The 22,208-nt window shown below is 41.2% G+C and overlaps 1 protein-coding gene and 1 long non-coding RNA gene across 3 annotated transcripts in view; both read right to left on the bottom strand.

The window, feature by feature from the left end:
• The window catches only part of LOC124388520 (legumain-like), an 8,084-nt gene extending 1,742 nt beyond the window's left edge, over positions 1-6,342 (bottom strand). Inside the window, exon 1 of the mRNA XM_046853226.1 lies at positions 6,336-6,342. The gene's annotated coding sequence lies outside the window, so the exon portion shown is untranslated. The remainder of the gene's footprint in view (positions 1-6,335) is intronic.
• Positions 6,343-19,941: 13,599 nt separating this feature from the next.
• LOC124388532 lies at positions 19,942-21,441 on the bottom strand. 2 transcript variants are annotated; one of them, XR_006926439.1, is made up of 4 exons: positions 20,950-21,441; positions 20,805-20,866; positions 20,581-20,603; positions 19,942-20,425 (listed from the first exon to the last, which is right to left on the bottom strand). It is a non-coding gene; the product is annotated as an uncharacterized LOC124388532 (long non-coding RNA). The 2 variants fall into 2 exon arrangements; XR_006926438.1 differs by having other exon boundaries at positions 20,805-21,441.
• Between the last annotated feature and the right edge of the window lie 767 nt (positions 21,442-22,208).

Here is a 22,208-nt window from a genome sequence, read left to right on the forward strand (position 1 = left end):
CTGGAGATCCATGAAATTACGGCGTAAGAACAGGAACAGAATTTGGCCTGTTAATGTCAACAGTCTGCTACACTGACTTAGGACTACAGTTTACATATGATCACCATCACTCAGTAGCGGGCCGTGTATTTGGTACCTGGGCCTTCATTGGGGACGTACCCGACTTAATCCAGCTCTTAATACCACCATCTAATTTCACGATTATAGAAACCATCAATACAATACAAAAACACAATATAACAACGCGTGACATAACAGAGAGAGAGGCATTTCACATCTGGAGGTGAAAATCATTTTACTAAAGCAAGAAACCCAGTTAAGACTCCAAACCTCTACACTACAACCACAACTGTGCACCTACAACATCTGGAGCAGTTCAGAATCAATATTTGTCTAATAACATGACCTTCAATTGGAGTGTGTTTACAGACAGAGCAAAACACACAATTATACATTCTGAAAATTAAGAAACAAACAAACACTTGTACAGTACAGTAAAAGTGTGAATCCTGTGCGGTCTCTTACAATCAATATAAATCAAATATACAATCAAATAAATTAAATTTTTGCTGCTGAAATTCATAGATCACAAACAGGAGGAAGACAAACTTTGTGCATTTTCAGTCACTGGGATCTTAAAGGGACTTTTCATTCTGAGAATTTTGGGAAAAGTTCAGGCTTTTGCAAGGAATCCAGTGTGTTGTGCTGTTTGTACACATTGTTTTGAGAAATGCACTTCATTGGTTTGCAAATATTAAGGATGATTCGAGAAAACGCTCAAAAGCAACTGAGAAAAACTGAAATGATCCAAGGATTAGGACTGTTTTGGCAGCAAAAGGGGGACTCAGTGATTGTTCACATTTCCTAATGACCTTACTGAGCTCCATGAAGGATTTCTGCATGTGGTGGAACCTATATGGTGAATACGGGGATTTTTATAAACACCTCGAGGCACAAGTTGAATTTGGAGACGGAGTGGGAAAGAAAACGTTCAAATGAGAACCAATACAATCAGAATCACTTTTACTGCCAAGTATCAAGAGTTGCATATACAAGAAATTTGTCATGATGTGACAGTGCTATAAAATATGATCACCATCACTCAGTAGCGGGCCGTGTATTTGGTACCTGGGCCTTCATTGAGACGTGCCGACTTAATCCAGCTCTTAATACCACCATCTAATTTCACGATTATAGAAACCATCAATACAATACAAAACACAATATAACAACGCGTGACATAACAGAGAGAGAGAGAGAGAGAGAGAGAGAGAGAGAGAGAGAGAGAGAGAGAGAGAGAGAGAGAGAGAGAGAGAGAGAGAGAGAGAGAGAGAGAGAGAGAGAGAGAGAGAGAGAGAGAGAGAGAGAGAGAGAGAGAGAGAGAGAGAGAGAGAGAGAGAGAGAGAGAGAGAGAGAGAGAGAGAGAGAGAGAGAGAGAGAGAGAGAGAGAGAGAGAGAGAGAGAGAGAGAGAGAGAGAGAGAGAGAGAGAGAGAGAGAGAGAGAGAGAGAGAGAGAGAGAGAGAGAGAGAGAGAGAGAGAGAGAGAGAGAGAGAGAGAGAGAGAGAGAGAGAGAGAGAGAGAGAGAGAGAGAGAGAGAGAGAGAGAGAGAGAGAGAGAGAGAGAGAGAGAGAGAGAGAGAGAGAGAGAGAGAGAGAGAGAGAGAGAGAGAGAGAGAGAGAGAGAGAGAGAGAGAGAGAGAGAGAGAGAGAGAGAGAGAGAGAGAGAGAGAGAGAGAGAGAGAGAGAGAGAGAGAGAGAGAGAGAGAGAGAGAGAGAGAGAGAGAGAGAGAGAGAGAGAGAGAGAGAGAGAGAGAGAGAGAGAGAGAGAGAGAGAGAGAGAGAGAGAGAGAGAGAGAGAGAGAGAGAGAGAGAGAGAGAGAGAGAGAGAGAGAGAGAGAGAGAGAGAGAGAGAGAGAGAGAGAGAGAGAGAGAGAGAGAGAGAGAGAGAGAGAGAGAGAGAGAGAGAGAGAGAGAGAGAGAGAGAGAGAGAGAGAGAGAGAGAGAGAGAGAGAGAGAGAGAGAGAGAGAGAGAGAGAGAGAGAGAGAGAGAGAGAGAGAGAGAGAGAGAGAGAGAGAGAGAGAGAGAGAGAGAGAGAGAGAGAGAGAGAGAGAGAGAGAGAGAGAGAGAGAGAGAGAGAGAGAGAGAGAGAGAGAGAGAGAGAGAGAGAGAGAGAGAGAGAGAGAGAGAGAGAGAGAGAGAGAGAGAGAGAGAGAGAGAGAGAGAGAGAGAGAGAGAGAGAGAGAGAGAGAGAGAGAGAGAGAGAGAGAGAGAGAGAGAGAGAGAGAGAGAGAGAGAGAGAGAGAGAGAGAGAGAGAGAGAGAGAGAGAGAGAGAGAGAGAGAGAGAGAGAGAGAGAGAGAGAGAGAGAGAGAGAGAGAGAGAGAGAGAGAGAGAGAGAGAGAGAGAGAGAGAGAGAGAGAGAGAGAGAGAGAGAGAGAGAGAGAGAGAGAGAGAGAGAGAGAGAGAGAGAGAGAGAGAGAGAGAGAGAGAGAGAGAGAGAGAGAGAGAGAGAGAGAGAGAGAGAGAGAGAGAGAGAGAGAGAGAGAGAGAGAGAGAGAGAGAGAGAGAGAGAGAGAGAGAGAGAGAGAGAGAGAGAGAGAGAGAGAGAGAGAGAGAGAGAGAGAGAGAGAGAGAGAGAGAGAGAGAGAGAGAGAGAGAGAGAGAGAGAGAGAGAGAGAGAGAGAGAGAGAGAGAGAGAGAGAGAGAGAGAGAGAGAGAGAGAGAGAGAGAGAGAGAGAGAGAGAGAGAGAGAGAGAGAGAGAGAGAGAGAGAGAGAGAGAGAGAGAGAGAGAGAGAGAGAGAGAGAGAGAGAGAGAGAGAGAGAGAGAGAGAGAGAGAGAGAGAGAGAGAGAGAGAGAGAGAGAGAGAGAGAGAGAGAGAGAGAGAGAGAGAGAGAGAGAGAGAGAGAGAGAGAGAGAGAGAGAGAGAGAGAGAGAGAGAGAGAGAGAGAGAGAGAGAGAGAGAGAGAGAGAGAGAGAGAGAGAGAGAGAGAGAGAGAGAGAGAGAGAGAGAGAGAGAGAGAGAGAGAGAGAGAGAGAGAGAGAGAGAGAGAGAGAGAGAGAGAGAGAGAGAGAGAGAGAGAGAGAGAGAGAGAGAGAGAGAGAGAGAGAGAGAGAGAGAGAGAGAGAGAGAGAGAGAGAGAGAGAGAGAGAGAGAGAGAGAGAGAGAGAGAGAGAGAGAGAGAGAGAGAGAGAGAGAGAGAGAGAGAGAGAGAGAGAGAGAGAGAGACTAGAAAAATAAAATAATAAAGTAAATGAAGATAAAGACAAAGACTGTACAATTAGTGCATGAGATGTAAAAGTGAGGCAGTGCAAATGATTCAGATTTTCCAAAAGTTTCAAAGGTACAGGGGTGCAGTATAGTAGTCTTGGTTGTTTACAATAACGTGTGCATAAAAGGCAGTTATTACATAATAAATTATTAATTTACCACCTAAATGATGCAACTCACAACTAACTGTTCATTGTAACTTGCTTATACAACACAATAAAGCCTTACTCTGAAATCGTTCACTATGTTTTTCAGACAAACACAAATCCAACATCTGTTCTGGGGACAATGATCTCCTCTGATACTCCAAACAATTTAACAGATTTATTTTCATGTCTGGGTTTTATTTGACTCTTTTACTTTCTAAAGGACGTATCTGTATCATGTGTCACTTTTTAGTGAAACACAAAAAGACCCCACGTATGATATAAGGAGGAGTTGTGTGTTTCATACCAACAGCAGCAGCTGGTTTACAGTGTCATGTTCTAGATGATGTGGAGGAGAAGCACGGCCCAAGGTGAAGTGAAGAGCATTATAATGATGTAAGACCTCACACCAAGACATGGATTATCACCTTATACCATGATCACTTCCCAGCATTGAGGAGTTCAAGCTGTTATTGATGTCTGCAGAGCAAAACTGACTGAACGGATCAAAATAACACTTCATTTTCATTACGCATTTTATATACGACTCGTAAGATCTTTTTGAGGCTTTTGAAGTTAAATCCTGGTGCTTAAAAAAAAAAAAAAAGTGTTCTATTTCTCATCTGAACGTTTTCTTCTCCACTATGTCTCCAAATTCATCTTGCATCTCGATCCGTTTCTCAAACTCCCTGTATTTAAGGACACAAAAGTCGGCACATTAACTAGTTCATGACATTCCAATTAGAAATCCAAAGGATTAACCGCTGAGCTACTCCCTGCCTAAACACTGGAGACTAGACATGTGCAGCAACTTGCAGCGTTCTTCAGAACCCTTCTGCCTCAGACACTCAGTGTACTGCCAAGCTCTCCATCACCCTATCACTACAGACCTCCCATAACAACCATACTCATAACCAGGAACAGTACGTCTCATACAATTCTCAATCCCTAGATACAGTATACACAGCATCTCAAGAGTGCACCTCTCACATTTCAGCAACCATTTTAGAAATTAAACTTAGATATATTTTAGAGTATCAATGTGCAGCATGTAGAGCAGTACAAATTCACTGTCCTCTAAAATATTGTCTAAATAACTGGCAACAGAAGTGAGTCCACTCTCAGTGATTGTCGTGTAAACATGCAAAGTCACATGTTCATTCATAATGTTCATGTTTGTGTCTGCTTGACAAAACCATACACATTTGTGTATCTTGTATTAGAGCAGTTAAAATGTGGTGCTTTGAGTCCAATTTTCTCATACTGACCACTGGATGTTCTACATGCACCTCATGGTAAAGAGTCTCTGAGGATTTGAGAATTAGAATTGTTTCTCTCCACAAAGAAACACCCTGAAACTGAGTTACAGTACAGTGGTCAGGGTCATACATAGGTTTCCAAGACGGGTTCCACTCGAGCAGACCTCACAAGGTTCCATCAAAGAAGTTGAGTGCTCATGCTGTGCGTCAGGTGCAAAAGCTGCTTCATAAACACGAGTGCTGCAACGTTGCTTTAGAGGTTGTAGAAGCTGAAGGTCCACACGTCAGTGCTCAGACCGCACACTGCAACAAGTAAGAGAGCATGAATTACTGGAACCATGTCCTGTGATCTGATAAGACTAAGTGTGGTGAAACCCTGGTGAGGAGAACCAAGAAAACAGTAAAGCATAGTGGTGGGAGCATCATAGTCTGGGGCTGCATGAGTGCAAGTGGTACTGGGAGTTTTCCAACATAATAACGACCCCAAACCCACCACCAAGATGACAACTGCCTTGTTGAGGAAGCTGAAGGTGAAGGTGATGGAGTGGCCAAGTATGCCTCCAGATTGGAACCCTATTAAGCACCTGTGTGGATCCTCAAGCAGAAGGTGGAGAAGCTCCATGTGTCTAACACCCAGCAGCTCTGTGATGTAATTATGAAGAAGTGGAAGCAACAACCTGTGCAGCTCTGGTGAATTCCACACCCAGGAGAATTAAAGCAGTGTTGGATAACGATGTGCTCCACACAATATTCACACTTTGGACACAGTTTTACATGTTCACTGAGGGTGTACTTACTTTAGTTGGCAGTTATTTAGACAGTATTGTCTGTATGTTGTTATTTTTAGAGGACAGTAAATCTGTACTGCTACACAAACTGCACACTGACACTCTAAAATATATTCAAGTTTCATTTCTATATTATCATCCCTTGAGAAAATACTAAAATGGTTGTGGAGTGTACTCACTTTTGTGAGATACTGTATATACACTATAATGCCAAAAGTTTGTGGACATCTGGTCATACAGTATGTACAGTATGTGCTTTTTGAGCATCACATTCCACATTTAGTTTCAATTTGCACTTCTAATTCCCTCCACTCTTCTGGGAAGATGTTCCACTAGATTTTCTTGTGAGCTTATGGATATTTGTGTTTATCAGCCACAAGGGTGTTAATAAAGGCAGGTACTGATGTAGGTGAGGAGACCTGGGGTGCAGTCAGCGTTCACATTCATCCCAAATGTGTTTAGTAGGGATGAGATCAGAGCTCTATAGCAGGCCACTCAAGATCTTCCTCTTTAAAGCATGTAAACCAGATCTTCATGGAGCTCACTTTTTGATCAGGGGCATCGGCATGGTTTGGGTTTCAAAGTTCAAGTGAACACAAAATTTTATTACACCGCTTCCAAAGACAACACCGCATCCAAAGTACAACCTACTAGAATACCTGTATTATATCACCAGTATAATATCTTTATAATGTTTTGAACAAATCTATCAAATACATTCAAGAAATAAAACACTCATCAAGATGTTTTCTGGCAAAACTGAGACGAGTCTTTTTGTTTTTTTTGCTCAGCAGCGGTTTTGGTCTTGGAACTCTGCCATGCAGACCATTTTTGCCGAGTCTTTTTCTTATGGTGGAGTCATTAACACTGACCTTAACTGAGGCAATTGAGGCCTGCAGTTCTTTGGATGTTGTTGTGGGGTCTTTGTGACCTCTTGGATGAGTCGTCGCTGTGCTCTTGTGGTAATTTCGGCCGGCCAGTCACTCCTGGGAAGGTTCTCCACTGTTATGTTCTTGAAATTTGTGAATAATGGCTCTCACTGTGGTTCTCTGGAGTCCAAAAGCTCTAAAAATGTCTTTATAACCTTTTCCAGACTGATATATCTCAATTACTTTCCTTCTCATTTGTTTCTGAATTTCTTTGGATCTCTGCATGATGTCTAGCTTTTGAGGATCTTTTGGTCTTCTTCACTTTGTCAGGCAGGTCCTATTTAAGAGATTTCTTGATTGTGAACAGATGTGGCAGTAATCAGGCCTGGGTGTGGCGAGAGAAATTACACTCAGGTGTGATAAACCACAGTTTTAAGAGGGGCAAACACTTTTCCCATGTGTGAAATAGTGTCCCCCACTTAAAACTGTGGTTTATTACACCTAAGTTCATTATGTAGTTTTGATTTTGCCCTCAATAATAAAAACCTTCATTTAAAATCTGCATGTTGTCTTCACTTGTGTTATTTTTTACTAATATTTAAATTAGTTTAATGATCTGAAACTTTAAAGTGTGACAAACATGCAACAAAAAGCAACAAGGTGGAGCAGGTGGATCTAAGGAGCACCAGGGTAGGACAGATGACCACAGCAAAGGGGCTAGGTCTGAAAATCCCCACAGTGGAGCAAATAACCGAAGCTCGCTCGAGATCAGACTCGTGAGCTGGAGCTGGCTCGGGATCAGACTCATGGGCTGGGAGTGCTGAAAACACTGGAATGTCTACCCTAATGACCGGACCTGGTGGTGATTTAGGCGAGTTAAGCTCCATGGCCACTGGAGCTTGGTGTGTTTTGGTCCCCCTAAAAATTTTTTTAGGGGCTTTTACACCTTCCTCTGCCTCTCTCACAGTGAAGGTGCACCTCCTTCCCAGTAACCATGATTTTACCGGGTAAAAATATCCTTTAATGCGTGTCATTGAATGGTAGCTGATGTGACAAATAAAATTAGAATTTAATCATTTGCAGAACCGGTGAACTCTATAGATGAGTTTCCTTGTCAGATCTGTAGTAGTTCTTGAACTGGGTCCATGGTGTCCTGGAGACTCTTGAAAGCCGCCACATCCAGGGCAGTCTGTGTATTCTGTAACCGGGTTGACTAGGCGTGATGACAGGGTTAAGGATCCAAATGCAGGCTTTATTTAGAGAGTGGCTAACAGGCAGGGTCAACAACGACAAATGATAATATCCAAGGATAGACATAAGGGTAATCCAAAAAACAGGCAATGGTTGAGGCCAGCAGCAAAAATCATAAACGAGGTAAACAGTCCGAGGTCAAAAACGTGAACATGGCATGGCAAAACATAGAAACACTGGCTGGCATAAGCAAGACAAACAACCTGTTAGTGTGTTAATATACAACAACGTGCATGCATGTGTGCTTGTGCGTGTGCCTTTTGAAGTCCTCCTGCTGGGAACTGGAAGAAGTCTGCAATAGGTTCCCATGCAGGGGCTTCTGGTAACTGCAGTCCTATAGGACACAGTCTGACTGGTCAAGGCGCACTCTGGTGGAGATTGGGATGAACAACAGGGACTGGATATGTGACAATTGGCCAAGTTTTCAGGTTTCTCCAGAGATGTTCTATAAGAGTTCAGGTCATGGCTCTGGGTCACTTCACAGTGTTGTTCCCTAATCCACTCCTGTATTGTCCTGGCCAAGTTTTTGGGGTTCATTGTCATGTTTGAAGGTGACCCTTGAGCACAGACTGAAGTCCTGAGTGTTTTGGAACAGGTTTTATCTGTACTTTGCTCCATTCACCTTTCCCTCAAACCTGGCCTCCAAATGCATCCAGTGCCCCATAATGACAAGGATTACAGGGAATGTGTGCAAAGTCCAAATCCCGGCTGAGGAAAGTAAAAGATAAAAACGCTGGATATAAAACCTCCTTGTGCACCTCCTCAGGAACTCACTCAGGAGCTGAAGCCATCACAGGAGACAACGCAGGTCTGAATCAACACATTTATTTCTTTATCTAGCGTTAAATAATCCGATAAAAATTAAACCACATTTGGGCTTTTTAAATGTTATCTTTGATGCATGCGCCTCCTGGCGTGGTTTTAGAAAACAGTTATTTATATTAAAGTCTTATTTTACCTTCATTTCTCTTTCTCTATATTTCTAGTCTGATTTTCCCGTGCGTGTGATTTTCCTTGAAAATGTCAGCAGGTAAACTCACGACAATGGAGTCTGTATGTGTAGCTGATGTATGTTGTTACACCAGATTATTATTATTTTTTATTAATATTATTTTGTAATTATTCTATTTAACTTTATTACTTGCTCTCTGTTTTTTTCATTGTGAAACACAGTCCAGAGTGGATTAAAGCTTTATTGAGAGTGGAACTCATTTAAATAGTTAAATGTGGCATCATTGCAAATGTTGTTCTGTCTAATAGTTAATCAAAGTTATTTAAAAACATTTAATGATGTTAATAAAAGTTTTGTTACCAATATTTTTCTGTTATAAAATGGCGGAGTCACGCTATAAAAAGGTGCTGCTGCAAAATGTTTACACCAAGTTTCGCATTTACACGACATCATATTCAAGTAAATCATGAACGGTGTGTTTCTTTATCGATTACCTGATATATTGACATCATGTGTTCTGTGGTTAACAGGCAAAGCAGGAAGAGCGCTAATATTGCTAATGTGTTTTGTCCATGTATTTTGTTACCCAGGTATGCTAATGTTCATTCAGTTGTTTTAAATTTGTTTATTTTGTATTAAAATAAATTACATTTTGTGTCTTTATACTGTTATATGTCTAGCATTAGAACTTAAGTTATATTGAAAGTCAAAGCTCTTTCAGCAGCACCATTTCTAATAATTTCGGTGTAAATATTATACATTTTATATAGATACCCAATATTTCTAATTACATTGTGGTGAAATTGTTTACTCTCTGAATCTGAAGCATTGTATTATCATTATATTATCATTCTAACCACATCATCGCTGTCAATCAGAGACTCACAGAAACATATTCATTCATTACATCACTAAACTGTTCATTTAATTGCTTCAACTAAATACTGACTAAAGGGTCTCAGTGCATGTGATATTTCAATTTTTGTTTATTTTTATTGTACAAATTTACAGACATTTCTACAATTCTGTTTTATCGGGTACTGAGTGTAGATTAATGAGACAAAAATCAGTTTGAAAGATTGTAGTATCAGACTTCAACATAACTTTGAACACAGTAAAGGGGATCTGAATACTTTCTGCATGCACTGTATCCATTTAAATCTATTCTGAATACTACTTCTTCTCTGAAAAGTGTTCTGTTTCCTGCAGCACAGGGCACGCTAGAACTGATTGATAACTTTGACAGACCTGGCAAGACATATTCAGATGGAGTGTACACTGGCACAAATACATATGCTAATGGTTTCGGAGATGAGCCAGGGAAGCGCATCCCTAAAGCTGGAGCTGTTGCTGAGGCTGGTGTAGGACGAGCTGGAGCAGCGTGGAGCGTCTTCTCAGCTGAAGCTAGAGGTCCAAATGCTGCTGCTTCTGCTAAGGCTAAAGGTCTGGAAGCAGGAGCCATTGTTGGAGCTGAGCTTGGAAGTGTTTCAGCTGTAGCTGGTCCAGTTGAAGCAAAGCTGGGTCTGGGGGTCGAAACTGGTGTCTCACTTGGTCCCGCTAAATTAGAGCTTAAGCTTCTTGGCACCGGTTTCACACTTGGTAATATCATTGAAGTTTCTTTTTGGAAGTAAACTAACATGGAAATTGTTTTGATTTTTCTTCACAATAATCGTTATTAATTTCCTCAGACTATTATTTCTCTAACTAGACTTATAAACATCAACATAATAAATTCAACTTTATAGCTTATGCCCTGCTTGTGTTTAATGGAAAGTGTTCAATAAAGGCATGAAAGTCTTAAAACTACAAATGATTACACACACACACACACACACACACACACACACACACACACACACACACACACAGTGTTACAACCCTTTGGTTGGTTTATTTCTCTGTGCAAGAGTCATGTGTGTAATACACTTTAAAAAGCCACGTCATCAGTTCCTCATGGAGAGCCTCCCTTTTTACTTTTACCGTTGTGCTGTTTTAGTGACTGGTTCAGAACTTGTGCTAGATTTTGAGGTTAAGTTTTCTAAGTTTAGGAGATTGTGAGAGTGTGTGTTTGTTTGTTTCCACCTTTTAAACATTTTGTTTGGCTCTGTAAATAACCATGTAAATCTTGTAAATACTGAAATTGGGTTAGTAAGGAATCTGATGCCATTTCTTTTCAGAAACCTTTTTCCTTTCTTTTGGTAATTATGGTAAGCACATTGTTTATTTTCTTTCTTTTGGTTATGCTTCTTCAATGGTTTTTATTTTGGTTATTTGTGGTAACAAAACACACACACAGAACAAACACCACAAGAGTTTCAGGAAGTTTAATTTCATCTCACAGAAGTTCAGAACATCTTCTTCTTCTTTCGGCTGCTCCCATTAGGGGGCGCCACAGCGGATCATCCGTCTCCTTACCACCCTGTCCTCTACATCTGCCTCTTTCAAACCAACTACCTGCATGTCTTCCCTCACCACATCCATAAACCTCCTTCTTGGCCTTCCTCTTTTCCTCCTACCTGGTGGCTCCATCCTCAGCATTTTCCTACTGATATACCCCATGTCCCTCCTCTGCACATGTCCAAACCATCTCAATCTCGCCTCCCTCACCTTGTCACCAAAACCCAGGTACCTGAACTCCTCCACCTTCTCCACCTCTTCTCCCTGCAACCGCACCCCTCCACTGCCCTCCCTCTCATTCACACACATGTACTCTGTCTTACTCCTACTGACTTTCATTCCCCTTCTCTCCAGCGCGTACCTCCACCTCTCCAGGCTCTTCTCCACCTGCTCACTACTCTCACCACAAATCACACTATCATCCACAAACATCATAGTCCAGGGAGACACCTGTGTGACCTCGTCCGTCAACCTGTCCATCACCACTGCAAAGAGGAAAGGGCTCAGGGCCGATCCTTGATGCAGTCCAACCTTCACCCTCAACCAGTCTGTCCTCATACAATACCACAACTCCTCTCTTGGCACTCTGTCGTACGCTTTCTCTAAATCCACAAACACACAATGCAACTCCTTATGTCCTTCTCTATACTTTTCCATCAACATCCTCAAAGCAAATAAGGCATCTGTGGTGCTCTTCCTCGGCATGAAACCATACTGTTGCTCACAGATGGTCACCTCTTCTCTCAGCCTGGCTTCCACTACTCTTTCCCATAACTTCATGGTGTGACTGATCAACTTAATTCCCCTGTAGTTACTGCAGGTCTGCACATTTCCCTTATGCTTAAAGATCGGTACCAGCACACTCCTTCTCCATTCTTCAGGCATCTTCTCACCTTCCAGAATCTTGTTGAACAATCTGGTTAAAAACTCCACTGCCATCTCTCCTAAACATCTCCACGCTTCTACAGGTATGTCATCTGGTCCAACCGACTTTCCACTCTTTAACCACTTAATCGCTGCTCTCACTTCCTCCTTACTAATCCTATCTACATCCTGCTTCACCAACTCCACATCATCCAACCTTCTCTCTCTGATTTTCCTCATTCATCAGCTGCTCAAAATACTCCCTCCACCTTCTCAACACACTCTCCTCACTAGTCAACACATTTACATTTCCATCCTTTACTTCTCTAACTTGCAGCACATACTTCCCAGCTCGGTCCCTCTGCCTGGCCAATCGGTATAAATCCTTTTCTCCTTCCTTAGTGTCCAACCTCTCATACAGCTCCTCATATGCCTTTTCCTTGGCTTTCGCCACATCCCTCTTTACCTGCTGCCGCATCTCCTTGTTCTCCTGCATACTTTTCTCATCACTCTGTCGATCCCACTTCTGTTTTGCCAACCTCTTTCTCCTTATGCTCTCCTGCACTTCCTCATTCCACCACCACGTCTCCTTTTCTTCCTTTCTATTTCCGGATGTCACACCAAATACTTTTCTAGCTGCCTCCCTCCTCACTTCTGCAGTAGTTTTCCAATCCCCCAACATCTCTTCACCACCACGAGCCCCTGTCTGACCTCTTAGCTGAACCTCACACTACACTCTTCCTCCTTCAGTTTCCACCATTTTCTTCTTCTTTCAGTCCTCACTCTCCTCTTCTTCTTTGCCTCCAAAACCATCCTACAGACCACCATCCGATGCTGTCTAGCTACACTGTCCCCTGCCAACACCTTACAGTCTCCAATCTCCTTCAGGTTGCATCTCCTACATAGAACATAGTCCACCTGTGTGCATCTTCCTCCACTCTTATACGTCACCCTATGATCCTAATTCTTCTGAAAATAAGTTTTCACCACTGCCATTTCCATCCTTTTAGCAAAATCTACCACCATCTGCCCTTCCACATTCCTCTCCTTAAAACCATACCTACCATCACCTTCTCATCACCTCTGTTCCCTTCACCTACATGCCCATTAAAGTCTGCCCCAATCACCAATCGTTCTTTCCTAGGTACACCATCTACCACTTCATCTATTTCACTCCAGAATCTTTCCTTCTCCTCCATCTCACAGACGAATTGTGGAACTTAGGCACTGATGACATTTATCATCACTCCTTCAACTTCCACCTTCACGATCATCACCCTATCACAAACTCTCTTCACCTCCACTACACTCTTACTGTACTCTTCCTTCAGAATCACCCCTACACCATTTCTCTTTCCATCCACACCATAATAAAACAGTTTAAACACCTCCAATGTTCCTGCTCTTACTCCCTTTCCACTTGGTCTCCTGAACACACAACATATCTACCTTTCTCCTCTCCATCATATCAGCTTCCTCTCACCCTTTTCCCGTCATAGTACCAACATTTAAAGTACCAACCCGAACCTCCACTCTCCTGCACTGCTTCTTTCCCTGTCGTCTCTGTAGACGTCTTCCTCCTCTCCTTCTCCTCCTTCAGCCAACAGCAGCACAATTTACACCTTGGCTGGGTTACAGAAGTTCAGAACATAATGAACGTGATGATTGTGAGATAGGATGATTCCAGACAAAAGCACTCTGTTCACTCAATATAGATAGGAAAACAAAAGCCTAAAATCAACACTGTTTTTAGTTCATTTAGACTGAAATGTTCCTTATTTACAGCACATGTGAAAAGTGTGGAAAGAGTCTATTAGGGTTTTTGAGAGACTAGTGAAGAACATCTTTGGTGAGTTTTACAGGAACAAATGTTGAAATACTTTTGAGAGTGTGTGAAGCTTTTCTTTATGTTAAGCGAGAATTTTTTCACTGAAAATAAACATTTTCATTGAACATCTGGACATTTATAGATTTTATGGGTCAAAGGAAATCTCCAGACCGTTACAATACCCAGTTTGTTGCATAGAAACAAAAATAACATACAGTATGTGACGGTCTTGCCCAGGCAGTCCTCTCTGCTGAGCTGCACAATGGAGAACAGGAAATAAGGGAACCTGCATGGAGAATTAAAAGAAAACTTCCACAGCATTGTCTCATTATCTCTTTTTATTTTAAACAATTCTTTGTTTTGACCATATAACCCCAATCTTATCATCCCTAAATTGGCTTCCTGTTAAGTTCCGAATAGACTTCAAACTACTGCTTCTTACTTATAAAACACTAAATGTTTTATCTCCATGTATCTCTCCAGTCTTTTAACACGCTACAATCCATCACGCTCCCTGAGATCTTAAAACTCTGGGCTTCTAGTAGTTCCTAGAATAGCAAAGTCCACTAAAGGTGGTAGAACATTCTCACATTTAGCTCCTAAACTCTGGAACAGTCTTCCTGACAGTGTTCGGGGCTCAGACACTCTCCCAGTTTAAGTGCAGATTTAAAACATATATTTTTAGCAAAGCCTACACATAACACAAATCACATCATAACCTTGTGCTCCAGAACATCTGATCACATGCACATTATCAACTTGTGCTGTTAATATCATGAACAGCAGCTACGCTGATTCCTCTCCACTGCTTCTCTTTCTCTCCCCATCCCGAGGCATCCTGGGGTTGGCCAGCTCCAGTCACCGTGTTATTGAGATCATGTGCGTAAAGCTGCAATAGAAAACAATCGATTATTATCATTTATGAATTTTGTAGAACATCTAGGAGGTTTAGCGAGAACATGAAACATCCATGCAGGTCACTACTGAGACTGGAAGAGAAAAGATGATAATGGAGGCTGCAGGGAAATAAATTCGCAGTGGTTCAGCCTGAGTGAAGCATCACTGTAATCTGAATCCAAACACGCTAATGAATTACAGACCCATTTCAAATCTCACATTTATGTCTAAGATTTTAGAAAAGATTGTCGCAGTTCTGTTCCCACTTACAAGAGAACAATATCTTTGAAGAGTTTCAGTCAGGTTTCAGGCTCCATCATAGCACAGAAACTGCCCTAGTTAAAATCACCATTGACCTGTTTTTAGCTTCAGACCAAGGCTTCACCTCTCTGTTGGTTTTACTAGATCTTAGTGCTGCATTTGACACTATAGACCATGATCTCCTCCTAGATCGCTTACAAAATTACATCGGCATTCAGGGACAGGCATTAAGCTGGTTTAAATCCTACCTGTCCGATCGTTACCATTTTGTAGCTTTAAATGGAGAGCTATCCAGGCTAATTCTAGTTAATTATGGTGTGCCACAAGATTCAGTTCTAGGACCCCTGCTCTTCACAATATACATGCTTCCCATAGGAAATATTATTAAAAGGCATGGAATTAGCTTCCACTGTTATGCTGATGATACCCAGCTATATATCTCATCAAAACCAGGCGATACAGCTCAATTAACTCAGATAACCGAGTGTGTTAAAGAAATAAGAGATTGGATAACTTTCTATTATTAAACTCTGGAATAGTCTTCCTGACAGTGTTCGGGGCTCAGACACACTCTCCCAGTTTAAGTGCATTTTAAAGACGTATGTTTTTAGTGAGTTCTACACATAACACACATCACATCATAACCTTGTGCTCCAGAACATCTGATCACATGCACATGATCAACTTGTGCTGTTGGTCCTAAGGTTGCTCCAGCTCCAGTCACATTACACATCATGAAGATTATGGACTTTTGAAGAAGTAGATGCCGAACTCGCAAACATCCCGGACCATCTAGAGACGTACCAGTGCCATTTGGATCCTACTTCATGTGTGGAGTTTTGACATTGAACCTCCTGGAGTGTTTAAAGGCTCTGGCATGGAGAAGCTGATGCTGGATCTGTGATGATCACAAATGTTGAGCTCAGTAGCTCCTAGATTTATAACCATAAAGACGGTTTAAGACTGTAGAAAGAACATCACTCATAATCACACACTCCAGTACTCATGTTAGTTCTCACTCTCCAGTGTTCTGTATTGTTGAAAGACTATAATCAAACTCTTGATGTCACTCAAATGAGGATGAGGTTCTGCTTTTGAGTCTGGTTCCTCTCAAGGTTTCTTCCTCATAACATCTAAGGGAGTTTTTCCTTGCCACAGTTGCCACGGCTTAAAGATGACGTAGTGGAAAGATATATATATAATAATATATATATAATAAACTCTGGGTCTATTATTAGCTTAAAGGCCAAAACAAAGTTCAGAAGAGTAAAATTTGAACCTTTTACAGATTTGAAATAATCAATAATATTTCTAGATTTAGGTGATGTTTAGGGAAAAGGAGAAGTGAGAAAACTTGGAGCTAAGAATTTACTGCAGATTTCTGGCTGTTAAACACCACAATTGTCTTGTATGAACAGGTTTATGAAGACTAGACTGAGCTGACTAGACATTCCAACAATTGACTCTTTTCTCTGTTGCGTTCAGGGAAACGCTTCCGCTCCCTGAAAGCAAACACAGAGAGAATGAGGAGGAGCTTCTTCCCACAGGCCATTCAGAGTTTAAACCAGGAGACACTCAGGATCTAAAAACTGGCCCACTCTCTCCATCATCACACTTCCCCTTTATACATATCTCACCTTCGCACCACGACACTTTGATCTCTGGACTCGCACAGCACAGTGCACTTTATATTTTATTTTACACCACACCATACCGCACACGGACACTTTATGGTCATTGTTATACCACACTATTCTGCACATGGACACTTTTTGGACACTTTACACCACACCATACCGCACACGGACACTTACGGACTTTTTACACCACACCATACCGCACACGGACACTCTATGGACAATCTAAACCACCAAAGAAATTGTCTATTGTTTACTGTTTACTGTTCCACTGTATGCCATAAGCATTTTCTTGTATATACATCTTTTTCTTTTTGTCTCACATACATATATCTATATATCTTTATATATCTTTTATATCTTTATATTCTTATATTTTATTTTATATACTTTTTTATACTTTATTTATCTGCCTTCTTTTTCTTTTCCTCGTCCTATTCCCTCATGCCGGACCGTCGTATAAAGCATTTCACTGCATGTCGTACCCTGTATGTATGTGTATGTGATGAATAAAATTTGATTTGATTTTTTGATTTGTATACTTCAGGAGGGGAAAGAAGGGACACACAGAGAATAATATAGAAATAAATCATGGAAAAAACTAAAAACAGGTGCGATTGTGAAGGAACCAGTGGAAATAGTGGAGACGTGAAACCAAAACAAAACAAATGTGGCAGTGTGAACACAACAGAAACACTGTGTGTGAAATGACATGAGTGATGAAAGCGTTGATCAGGAGAAAGATCTTTACTCTTACCGTGGAATGAGGAAATCCAAAGATTCCATGAGCTCCGTGATCCGATAAGTAGATGAAGATACAACCGTTTTTGTCACTAGAAGTGGAGAACAAAATGAAATGTACAGTGATACAAATATCTGATATAATAATATACTTTATCATTCTTCTATATCACCCCAATATAACATCTATCTATCCATCCATACATACATACATACATCCATACATTCATACATCTGGCCATCCATAAATCCATACATCCATCAATTCATCCATCCATCCATGCGGTGTTTTAGGGCCACTAGGGGCAGGGAATTTCTGAGTTTAAAACTTGTTGTAAATTGAAATTTCCATGTTAAAAAATAAAAAATAACAAAAATGTAAAAAATCCTTAAGTTTCTTTCTCGAAAAACTTTCGAGTTTTAAACTCAGTTTAATTGGTAGAGATTTTGAAAAAAGTTTGGAAACACTAAGGGTTTTATGTTCCTTTTGTTGCTATGCAACAAACTTGGTAATGTAACAGTCTGAAGATTTGACCAAAAAGATCTATAAACCTCCAGATGTTCAACTTTATTTTCAGTGAAAAATCCTCTATTATCATAAACAGCTTTACACATCCGGATACTTCGTTTCTCCAAACGTTCAGCTGAAATACTTTGCCATGACGCTTGTAAAACAAAGATGTTCTTCACTAGTTAGAGTGTCTTGTTCATCTCAGAGCAGTTCAGTAGGATTCAGGTGCAGTGACTGGGCAGGACGTTCCATGATTAATATCACTCCAGATGTCTGTTTACTCTCTAAATAACATGTAGAGAACTCAAACGTGTTCTTCGTTTAGTCTTGTTGTGGGTTGAAGTCGGTTCCAATGAGACACTTTCACTCCAAATGGAACTGCATGGTGTTGAAGTGTGGAATGCGAGCCATGTTGGTTCAGGATTCCTTTCACCACTTATCCTACGTTTATCCATTTGCATTTACATTTACATTTGCGGCATTTAGCAGGCGCCCTTATCCAGAGCGACGTACAAAAGTGCTTTAAATCTCTAGTAATGTATAAATCTACACTGTACACAAGATTACAAACATAATATAAATATAACTCTTGAATTCTACAAACTTGGAAAGTGCTAATTTAGGTATTTCAGGAAGAGGTAGGTCTTCAGTCGTCACTTGAAGATAATCAGGGACTCTGCTGTACGGACATCTATGGGAAGTTTATTCCACCACCTCGGTGCCAGAACAAAGAAGAGCCTTGAAGTGTACTTACCTTTCATTCTGAGAGAGGGAGGTACCAGTCGAGCAATGCTGGAGGATCTCAGACAGCGTGGTGCAGTGCGAGATTTGATGAGGTCACTGAGGTAAGATGGCGCTGGTCCATTTGTGGCCTTGTAGGCAAACATCAGCCTTGTGTTTTAAATCTGATACGTGCAGCTACTGGAAGCCAGTGAAGGGAGCGCAGCAGTGGGGTGGTGCGGGAAAACTTGGGCTGATTGAACACAAGTCGTGCAGCTGAGTTTTGGATCATTTGCAGTGGATGAATACCGTTCAGGGGAAGACCTGCCAGCAGAGAGTCTTGAAATGACAAGAGACTGAACAAGCACCTGGGCAGCCTGTGTGGACAGAAATGGTCGAATCCTTTGGATGTTATAGAGAAGAAATCGACAAGAACGAGCAACATTAGCGACATGTGGGAAAAAGGACAGTTCATTGTCCATAGTTACCCCGAGGTTAAGATCAGTGGCTGAAGGGGAGAGCAGAGAGTCATGAAGTGTTATTTGGAGATCTTGACCTGGAGATGAATCACCTGGGATGACCAGCAGTTCTGTTTTGCTGGGGTTGAGTTTTAGTTGGTGAGCACTCATCCATGAAGATATGTCTGTCAAGCATGCTGAGATCCGAGCGGAAGCTGTGGTATCTGATGGAGGGAAAGAAAAAATTAGTTGAGTGTCATCTGCATAGCAGTGATAAGAAAACCCATGTGAGGATATGACTTCACCAATGGAGTGGGTATAGAGGGAGAAAAGGAGGGGACCAAGTACCAAGCCTCAGTGGTGAGTCTGCACGGGGCAGATGTGAATCCCCTCCATGTTACCTGGTATGAGCGACCTTCCAGGTAGGAAGCAAACCATTCCCATGGTGTTCCACAGATACCAAGGCTCTTGAGGGTTGACAGAAGTGTCTTGTGGTTGACTGTGTCAAATGCTGCTGAAAGGTCCAGGAAGATAAGTACAGATGACAGCTTGGCTGACCGAGCAGCATGTAGTTTCTCAGAAACAGCCAAAAGGGCCGTCTCTGTGGAATGTGCCGCTTTGAACCCAGACTGGTTCGGATCATGGAGGTTGTTCTGTGAGAGATAGACAGACAGTTGGTTAAAAACAGTGCGTTCCAGCGATTTAGAAAGAAAGGAAAGAAGTGATACCGGTCTGTAGTTGTTGATGTCTGATGGATCCAAAGCAGGTTTCTTCAAGATGAGAATGCTTTCTTGAAGGTAGTTGGTACATAGCCAGATGTTAATGACCCATTGATGATTGTGGAGATGAAGGGCAGGAGATTTTCTGTGATGGTCTGAAGGGTCTGATTATCCTGCCTGTATATAATGATTTAGCATGTTCTCCAGATATAAACAGTTAAGTTAATTTAATTAAGTTAATAACCTACTGTTATTGTCAAAGGTGACAGTTGATGAAAATGTTCTATCAAACCCATGTCTGTGAGACTCCCATGTTCCTTCACACCAGAACTATATTCATTTATTAAAGTACAACTTTCTACTTGCTACAGATTTTTGTCCATTTGAATTCTTCAATAGTTACATTTAGCGTTGGGGAACATCCTGAGAACATGCTCAGTCCTGTTCTGGTGTACGTTAAAGCACCTATTAAAAACTAAATCCTCACCATCCTCTCTTTCTTCTCTTTCTTTGAGTTAATGACACAAACAATGAAAGCAATTTGACGGAAAATGTTGGAAAACTTTGTGACAGTGTCTGACCTCTGACCAGTGCAAATCTCTAACACTGGAGACTCCTTCTGTTACTATACAAATGATAACGTATCAGAACAATTCTGCTGTTATACAAAACCAACCAATACCTTTGGGTTCTGACCAATCACAATGCAGGATGAACATCACCTGACTCAGACATGGAATTTAATGAGTAAAGCTGAAGATTAGGTTTCTACCTTCTATGACTTTTTTCCTTCCTGTTTTCTTGACAGCAACCGAATCTCCACGCAGGACAGCCAGAAAGTTTTCAGCTGAGACCTCCTGATAACACACAATTTACAAACAAATGATTCAACAATCAGCAAAATAGTCAATCAAACACACACACACACACACACACACACACACACACACACACACACACACACACACACTTCTAATCACAGTATTTATTTCTAATTAGATTAATGCATTACCCTTCCAGTGTAGTCCTTTGAAACTCCAGGGTAAACATTAGGGCCATTAGTGATGTTGATTATGTTTCCATATGTGGGATTTCTACACACACACACACACACACACACACACACACACACACACACCAAAGATTTTTTTAGAAGGTACGTGTTTTATTATGTAAAAGAATATTAAATAAAAATGTATTAATTATTTAGAAAGAGAGCAATAACACCAGACTCACTCTGTATTATCTGCAATATCATCGTACATCATCACCACCATTTGCTCTTCTGGAACACCGTTCTGTTGAGCGACGTGACACACGTTGGCCTGAAAAAGAAACTCAGAGACTTTACATTTCTGTTTATTAAATATAAATACATTACTGTATATTTAGACTGAGTGTAAAAGCACGCTGCTGAATTCCATGTTCAAACTTGGTGCCTGTAGTTTTCCCAGCCTTTAGAACCTGATACCAGAAGGACCCACTGTCTTCTACTGCAGCTTCCACCCATATCTACTGCAACAAAATAGATATATTATCATTGAAGAAAAAAAAATCCTCCTGAGACATTTACACCATCCATCCATCTATCTATCCATCCATCCAACCATCCATCTATCAATAATTAATGCCACATGACAGAGGTAAAGTATTGATTCAAACAAGTTTTCTCTCCTATGATGCCTTCAGCTCAGAGTCAGCTCCTGAAAAGGTACGTCAGGAGTTTTTATATTCGGCAAACATCTACTTTCACTTAATCTCCCTGAGTCATCTGGAGGTTTTGGGTAAACTGGTATTTTTTCTTAATAATCTACACTCAGTAACCCATAATCCTATAATCAATTTTAGAAATGTCTGTACATTTTTTTAAATAAAAAAACAAAAATATCACATCCATAAGTATTCACACCCTTTACTCAGTACAAGTCGTCCGTAACTTATGATCCGTTGACCCCATCATAACTGAAAAATATCACTAACCAGCAGTCTTCTGGTCTTGGTGATCAGTGTGGGGTAGTAAACTGTAATTTATTAATAATTTAGCAAATTTCAGTATATAACTTAGCAAGACAGAGCAATTATGAGCACACTACTCTATAAACTATTCAGTATATACTGTCTGTATGTGGCAGTGGGAACATGGATGAATGTTGGTTTGGCAGTGGGGGGTGGAGCATACAATAAAGTTCATCAATAGTTGCTGCTGGAATTCCAAGCTTGGCTTCATGATGTTTTGCAGAGTGAAGATTTGTACGTTACACCATCGTCCATGGTGAAATCTGGCTTGTTCTTCTTGAAGCTTCTCATCAACTGCTTGTCATAGGCATACAGAAGACCTTTCCAGAAATGGTTAGGAGTGAGATTCCTCTCCAATTGTTGCAATCGGTGAGTATTCTTTTCTTCAATTGCTTGACGATGACCCATCTTCGCCAATTCTCCAGAACCTGGGTCATTGCCCAGCATGAGTTTGGGAGGGCCATCAGTTGTTTGATGATGAGATAGCTGCAGCAGTTCAGCATTCTGCTTTACCGCCATTTCCCATCCCTGAGCTTTGTTGTTCTTCAGTAGCTGTATCGCTGCCACTATCTTGGCCATCGTGATATCTCTTGTCTTTGGCTGTCTGTATTGTTTCAGTCCACT

This window comes from Silurus meridionalis, chromosome 7, assembly GCF_014805685.1.
Source record: "Silurus meridionalis isolate SWU-2019-XX chromosome 7, ASM1480568v1, whole genome shotgun sequence".
NCBI lineage: Eukaryota > Metazoa > Chordata > Actinopteri > Siluriformes > Siluridae > Silurus > Silurus meridionalis.